Source organism: Rattus norvegicus, chromosome 7, assembly GCF_036323735.1.
Source record: "Rattus norvegicus strain BN/NHsdMcwi chromosome 7, GRCr8, whole genome shotgun sequence".
In the NCBI taxonomy this organism is placed as follows: domain Eukaryota; kingdom Metazoa; phylum Chordata; class Mammalia; order Rodentia; family Muridae; genus Rattus; species Rattus norvegicus.
Window position 1 is genome coordinate 52,228,604 of NC_086025.1, and position 6,435 is coordinate 52,235,038.

General features: G+C 41.4%; 1 protein-coding gene across 3 annotated transcripts in view; it reads right to left on the bottom strand.

Annotated features, from left to right (window-relative positions):
- The window catches only part of Trhde (thyrotropin-releasing hormone degrading enzyme), a 407,371-nt gene that overhangs the window by 399,131 nt on the left and 1,805 nt on the right, over positions 1–6,435 (bottom strand). The window lies entirely within an intron of this gene.

Consider the following 6,435-nt stretch of genomic DNA (forward strand, 5'->3'; position numbering starts at 1 on the left):
TCGGAAGGGAAGCACTCCTGCTGAATATTCAATGCTCTGAGCAAGCGTGTAGTCTATTTTTTAAATAACCATTTCAGTAAACTAAAAACATAATGCAATAATGCCAGCAATATGTATGTAGGAAGTGGTGCATATGTGAATAATTCGTGTTATAAAAACAGAGCATAATACTCGTAATTGCTTTCCCGTTTATGTAGTACTAAATACTCTTATCAAAATCGAGTACTGAGTACTGGGTTGGCATTGATGAAGAGTACTACAATGCACTAAGATTCCTTGGCCAAGTCCTCAGAATAGGTTTTTATAAGAATAAATAAAGTTAGTGTCTGAGATTCACTCAGTTGTAGATTGGAAAGAGGCAAAGCACTGTGTGAGTGCCATAAACCACTGCTACTGTCAAAAGCCACACGAAGTCTTGGGAGCAATACGTAAGCCTGAGACCCAGTGCTCGATAGTTAGCATTTGTCTGCTTCCTATAATGGCACTGCACTGAGACTTCTGTGCTTGGTGGCTGCTGGCTGGCTGCCGCGCCATAAAGAAAGAGTTTTGCTTTTCTTCTGTTAAACAATCGTTTTGCCCCCTTGGTCCTCTCTAGATCACAAGATTTGATCTCAGCCTGGGTTTCTGTCATCTCCATGAAACACTACTACAGTTTTTCTTGTCACTCTTCTCCTATTGGGGCAAGGCTTCGATTCTTCCTCATCATGTTGCCTCCTTGAACTCTGCTTGGGTTACAAAGCAAACAGCAGGCAGAGGAAAGAACACCGTGGCCATTCTTTCACTGTGACCTTTACCCCCGAATACCCACAGGGTGGAAAAACCCCAAAGGAAAACCATCAGTCCTGGGTACCAGCCTGCATAGCAGATTGCTGAACATGAAAATGGTTCAATAACGTTTACTATCCACAGTTCTTACAAACTGTCAGACATGACTTCCAGCGTCCACACACTTGTTGCAACAACTCTATTAAACGGTTTCTTTATCCACAGTTTCCAGAGGAGGACCCCAAACAAAAAACAATGGGAAACTACCCGAGGTCAAAGAAGGGATCAATAGCAGAGGTAGGACACCAAGTCAAGTAGGCAGGTTGAGGAGCCCCTGCTTGAAGAGAGTAACTTTACTAAACAGACAGACAGACAGACAGACAGGCACACACACACACACACACACACACACACACACACACACACACACTCTTTCTCCACAGCAGAACAACAATATCAAATAATAATAATAATATTAATATTAAAATGATACTTTTTCAATTCCTCTGACTGATGTTTGTTTATTTGTTCCCTTTTCATAAGAAAAGGTCTAGACCGTTACAGTAAAGTATTATCCTGGGCGTAGTGCACACTAGGTAGACTCAGGCACACCCTTCCTGCACATTGACAATGGAGCCTCCCCAAGTCAGGACTTTTCAGGCACACCAAGGCCTAGAGGTGGAGAGGGCAGGAAGCCTGGCCCCTGTACCCCACAGCCCCTGCACCCCACCCAGTCCCTGCACCCCACCCAGCCCCTCACTACTTCTACGTTCCGGCCATCATCATCCATCTGTGCCTGTTCATGAATCTTGTGAGACTGTTTGGATAAGCAAGGAGAGAAAGGAGTAATTTTTCATCCTTGAATTTTCCCAGACTCTCCAGTGCTGGAAACCGAGATGGTGAGAGCCTTGAAAAACTAACAAAAATAAGATAAAATAAAAACAGGCAAGATCATATAAGAAATGAAGAGAATAATAATGACATGGGGCTGAGAGTGAGGACGGCAGCAGTGGCTATGCTGGGAGGAACGAATGAGGGTCGTTGCTGCTGGGGTGGTGTAAACGTAAGGACAAGGAGGAATGGCCCAGTTACAGAGGGTGGCACATTGAAGTTTTAAAAGTGAATTGCTGTCTCTTACTGATTTTGTATTACTCTTTGAAACCAGACTTGAAGCGCTGAGTCCTGTGCCGTACACACACACACACACACACACACACACACACACACACACACACACACACACATAAATTAGTAAAAGTTGGTTAAAAGAAACAATACATTGTATGAACCAAGTAACTACTGGAGGAGTCAATAACAGATCTACTCTCATTTGAGAGAGATCCTCAACAGATAGGATCTGTCCCAAGCTGCGCTGAATCAACAAAAACCAAATCCCAACTAATTTACTAATTTAACTTTTTCAAAGGAACCAGGCACTCTCCCACAAATCAAGGTATTCAAATGAGATGGTATTACCAAAATAAATAAATAAATAAACAAAAATACAGACTGGATGCGAGACTTTTTCTATAAGAATGAATGATTATTTACCGACTAGGACGTTGCTGTTGTTGTTGTTGTTGTTGCTGCTGCTGTTGTTGTTGTTGCCTTATGGAGAGCACTTTGAATTATGAACAAAATTTGGTTAAACCTGGATTCAGTTTAACCAAATGGCTATGTGTGTCTGACAGGAATAGATAGGATAGATAGATAGATAGATAGATAGATAGATAGATAGATAGATAGATAGATAGATAGATAGATGATAGATAGGTAAATAGATAGACAGACAGACAGACAGATAGATTTTTCTCTCCATTTTTCAGTTTATAACCTTCTAGAGAAGGAGAAGGGGTCATCTATACCCCCACTTAGTTATGAGAAACTCACCAAAGTGAGTTGAAGGACAGAGGCTTCTTCAACATCAAAACAACATGCTCAGTTTTCTAGCATGCACTAATATCATAATTAGTTGTTAATATAAATATACAAAGCATCTAACTGTGTACAATAAAACCACAAAGGAGTATATGCCCACCAATAAAGAAAATATGTTGCATCCTACAGATTTTGGCAAAATAAATGGCCCCCATTTCTCTTTGAGAACCACAATAATTACTTTTTTTTTCACTTTTTCAGAGATCATGGCTTCTCTCTAAACAATCCTTTACAGAAGGAGAATGTCTATTTTTATTCTGTCTTCTGTCACTTTGGCATATTATAGACCCAATCAAAGTTTGTCAAAGAAAAATAGTCTCCTTTTCAAAAGTGAATAAAATGTTCATTTACTTTGGGTAAATTTCTGCCTTCACTCGGACCATCTGGATCTAAATTAAGGTACCCTACTTTGAACATGGGTGTGCACACCATCTGGCTACCCAAAAGCAGCAATTACTTCAGGTAAATGAACATTTTGCCTAATTCTAAGCAAGTGTATTCTCCTGTAAGAGACGATGGCATAAATACACATCCCTTTTATCTGCCTGTTGCACATGCACTTGGGAAAAAAACCATGTGTTCTGACTAAAGGTGATAATTTCTTGTATGTGTATAAACATCTTAATTTTGGGATACCTTGCTATTTCCAGTGTTCAACAAATGACGGGCTTTCTCCGAGCCAACTGACTAAATAAGTATGGGAGATTTGTCTGTGATTAAGGAACCTTGGGCTTCACTGAGAAGTTTGTCTACTTGTGTGGGGAAACATAGTCTTCCCTGTAGTACAGACTTGGGCACTCTCTAGAATGTAGTAGAGGACAAAAACTTCTGGGGGGTCAAAGGATATAGTACAGCACACAGTCTAATCTCCCCTTGGATAGGTTAGTACACACCCAGAAATCCACCACTGGGTAGTCTAAGGCAGGCAGCTCATGAGCTGCAATCCAGGCATGAGACTCTTTCTCAAGAAAACCAGTGAAAAGGACAGTTCTCTCGTAGGGTCTCTGAGAAATGAAACAAAACTAAGAATGATCAGTTAGTAAGTAGCTATGCTCCCACAGGGCTAGCCAAAGTAAAGGAAGCTGTGGTGTGGCTTTGAAGCATTTCAAGTAACTCAGTGTAACTTCTGCTGGCAGATTAAGTGTTTGTTTTCATTACAAAAATCATCCTATAATTAAATCTGCAAAAAAATGATGATTAACTAAAGATCAAGACATATAATCATTTGTCAAATGAAAATTCTGAGTTCATATCTGTGTCCTTTCAGAAAATGAATTTTCAAATGCCAACAGATGTTGAATTTTTAGGACAAAATCATTATCAACAAAAGGCTATCCTCGGCTAAGTCCATAATATTGGTCAGCATCAATTGAAATCTTCCAAGTAGCTATAATAACAGGAACAACAAAAGTTAATGTATTTAAGGTTGATATACTTTGAAATTATTGGTATACTTGTCAAATTTAATAAGAATATTAATTTTGCCCTATCCTACTCCAGACATAACAGTCGATAAGTCATACCATTCACTTTGCTATTGGGGTTGGAAGACAAAAACTTTCTCTAAGATTGTATTTAGAAATAAATCTGCCCTGAGATTTTGCAAACGCCGAATCCTGCATTCCTTTTGGACAGCACGTGTGCATCATCACGTTTAACTTCCAGCCAGAGTATTTACATCTCTAGGGAAAGCTGAAGGAGAACTTCTGAATACAAACATAAACTGTGGGCACAAGAAATCCGTTACAGGGCAAGCGGAAACATCTGGTCGCTTTTAGAGTCCTCTTAATTTGAAAGCACTGACCAAAACAAGCTGACTTCTGCCAAATACATCTTGGCATGGCTTAAGGAAAAAAAAAAAACCAGACTTTGAGAGGGAGTATCTTTCTCCCCACAGTAAGATTTATTGGTGATGATGTGCAACCCGCTGGACTGACATAGACGTGAAGAACCTGTCTCCAAGCATAGCATGCACATCTGCCCCCTGTGACTTTCTGCATATTTTATATAATTGGAGGCTTAAAAATATTCTTAACCTGTAATCTGTGTTAGAAGTGGTGGCAAAGGGTTTAAATGATCCATACCAGATCTTGGGTATTAAGGGATCAGGAATTTATGTATTAGCTCACAGGAAGCTGTACCTATCACACTACCAAAATATGGAGGGGTTACATGGGGTGACTTCACAGCACCCCATAAATAATAAAACTTTTGTACACTTCCACACTGTGGTGAGATCTTCCCAGCCTCTACCACAATAACAGTTTCTGAGAGTCTCTAAGTACCATGAGCTCTGGTGCAGGGCTGGGCAAACCAAAGTTCAAGTTCCCATTCTCTGAGGACAGCCTGTTGACCTTGAGTGCCCTGGGCTGCTTTGAGCCTCCTCGGCTGTTAAGAGACTAGACTCGGTGAAGGAAAACAGAGGCTCTGCCTCTTACTAATCACTGTCCTACCTATAGGTGATGCTTTCATTTGTGAGTTCAATCTGGTTGTTTGTCTGCTCTGTAGTCATTTAATTATTTGAAGTTATTTTAAATGCAGTGAAAACAAGATTCACCCATCCATTCATTCAACCCCCGTATGTAAAAGCTTAGTACCACAGGACTTTGAAGCACTCCAGGGCAGTCTTGGCTTTGGGTGACATGCTTTCCAAGACCATATTGATCAATCTTATAATGGAAGGGTAGTACTATTATTATCACTAATACAGAATTTAAAATATGAGCTCTGGGGCCAAATTATCTGGGTCTCACTTTGTGATCTAAGCCAAATGACTTTCTGGGGCTTCTATTTTCCCACCTGTGATACAGAATGCTGACGGCTGCATGAACCCCATCGGGATCAAGTAGAACTTAGTTCACCAGAGACAGGCGAGCAATCAGCACTAGAAGCACCTGTCAATCATGAGCAAGAATCATTAGCTTCGACCCTTTCCTCAAACTTTCACAACCGTGAGAACTGTGACTATAGGGACACAAGAACTGTTGATTCTGAAGCCCCAGTCTCTCAAAAAAAAAAAAAAAAACCCTAAGAGAATGTAGCCCAAATCTAACTCAGCAAAGGCGTTGGAGACTAACTACAAGTTTGCCTTCCCTTCTGGGTGTAGTCATTTCTGTTGCCAGCAGCAGAGGAATCAAATGGAGCCAGGAACTCTCAGGAGAGATCAAAGTGCCTCAGAGGTCCCTCTCTGATTTTGATCATGGCAAGTGCCGCTCCAGCCCCTAGTCCTTGCCCCGCCTTACCCTGCAAGTTCACTTTGTGCTCAAAATCTCAGCTTGCTATTTGGGATAACTTTACAAAGCCAAAGCTTGGCTGGGCAGGTTCTGAATCTCCCACAGTCAAGGGAGGTGGGCTTGTCAAGGGGAAGAGGGTGTGTCTATCTTGACCTGGTAGCTGGGTTACTCTGTTACCTGCTCTTTGGTTATCAACTATTTCCCTCCACTGTAACCTGGGAAGTTCTTTTCTGCGTTTGTTATCATTTATGAACTGAAACCTTTAGGGAAATAAGCAAAAGCCCAGATGGCTGCACTGTAAGTCAAGAGGCGCACGGTCCAACCTAAAGGAAAGGAAATTTTCATCTTTTGGTACTGCTGAGTTTGTGGACTTGGTAATGGTGAGAGGCCAGGCATCAGGGGGACCCCTACAGTTGGAGAGGACCATCCCACCTCCTCTTGGCTTCCTTCCCCTAACCCTGGGCTCCTGGATATTGGAAGCCAGCTGGGTCCCGGAGGT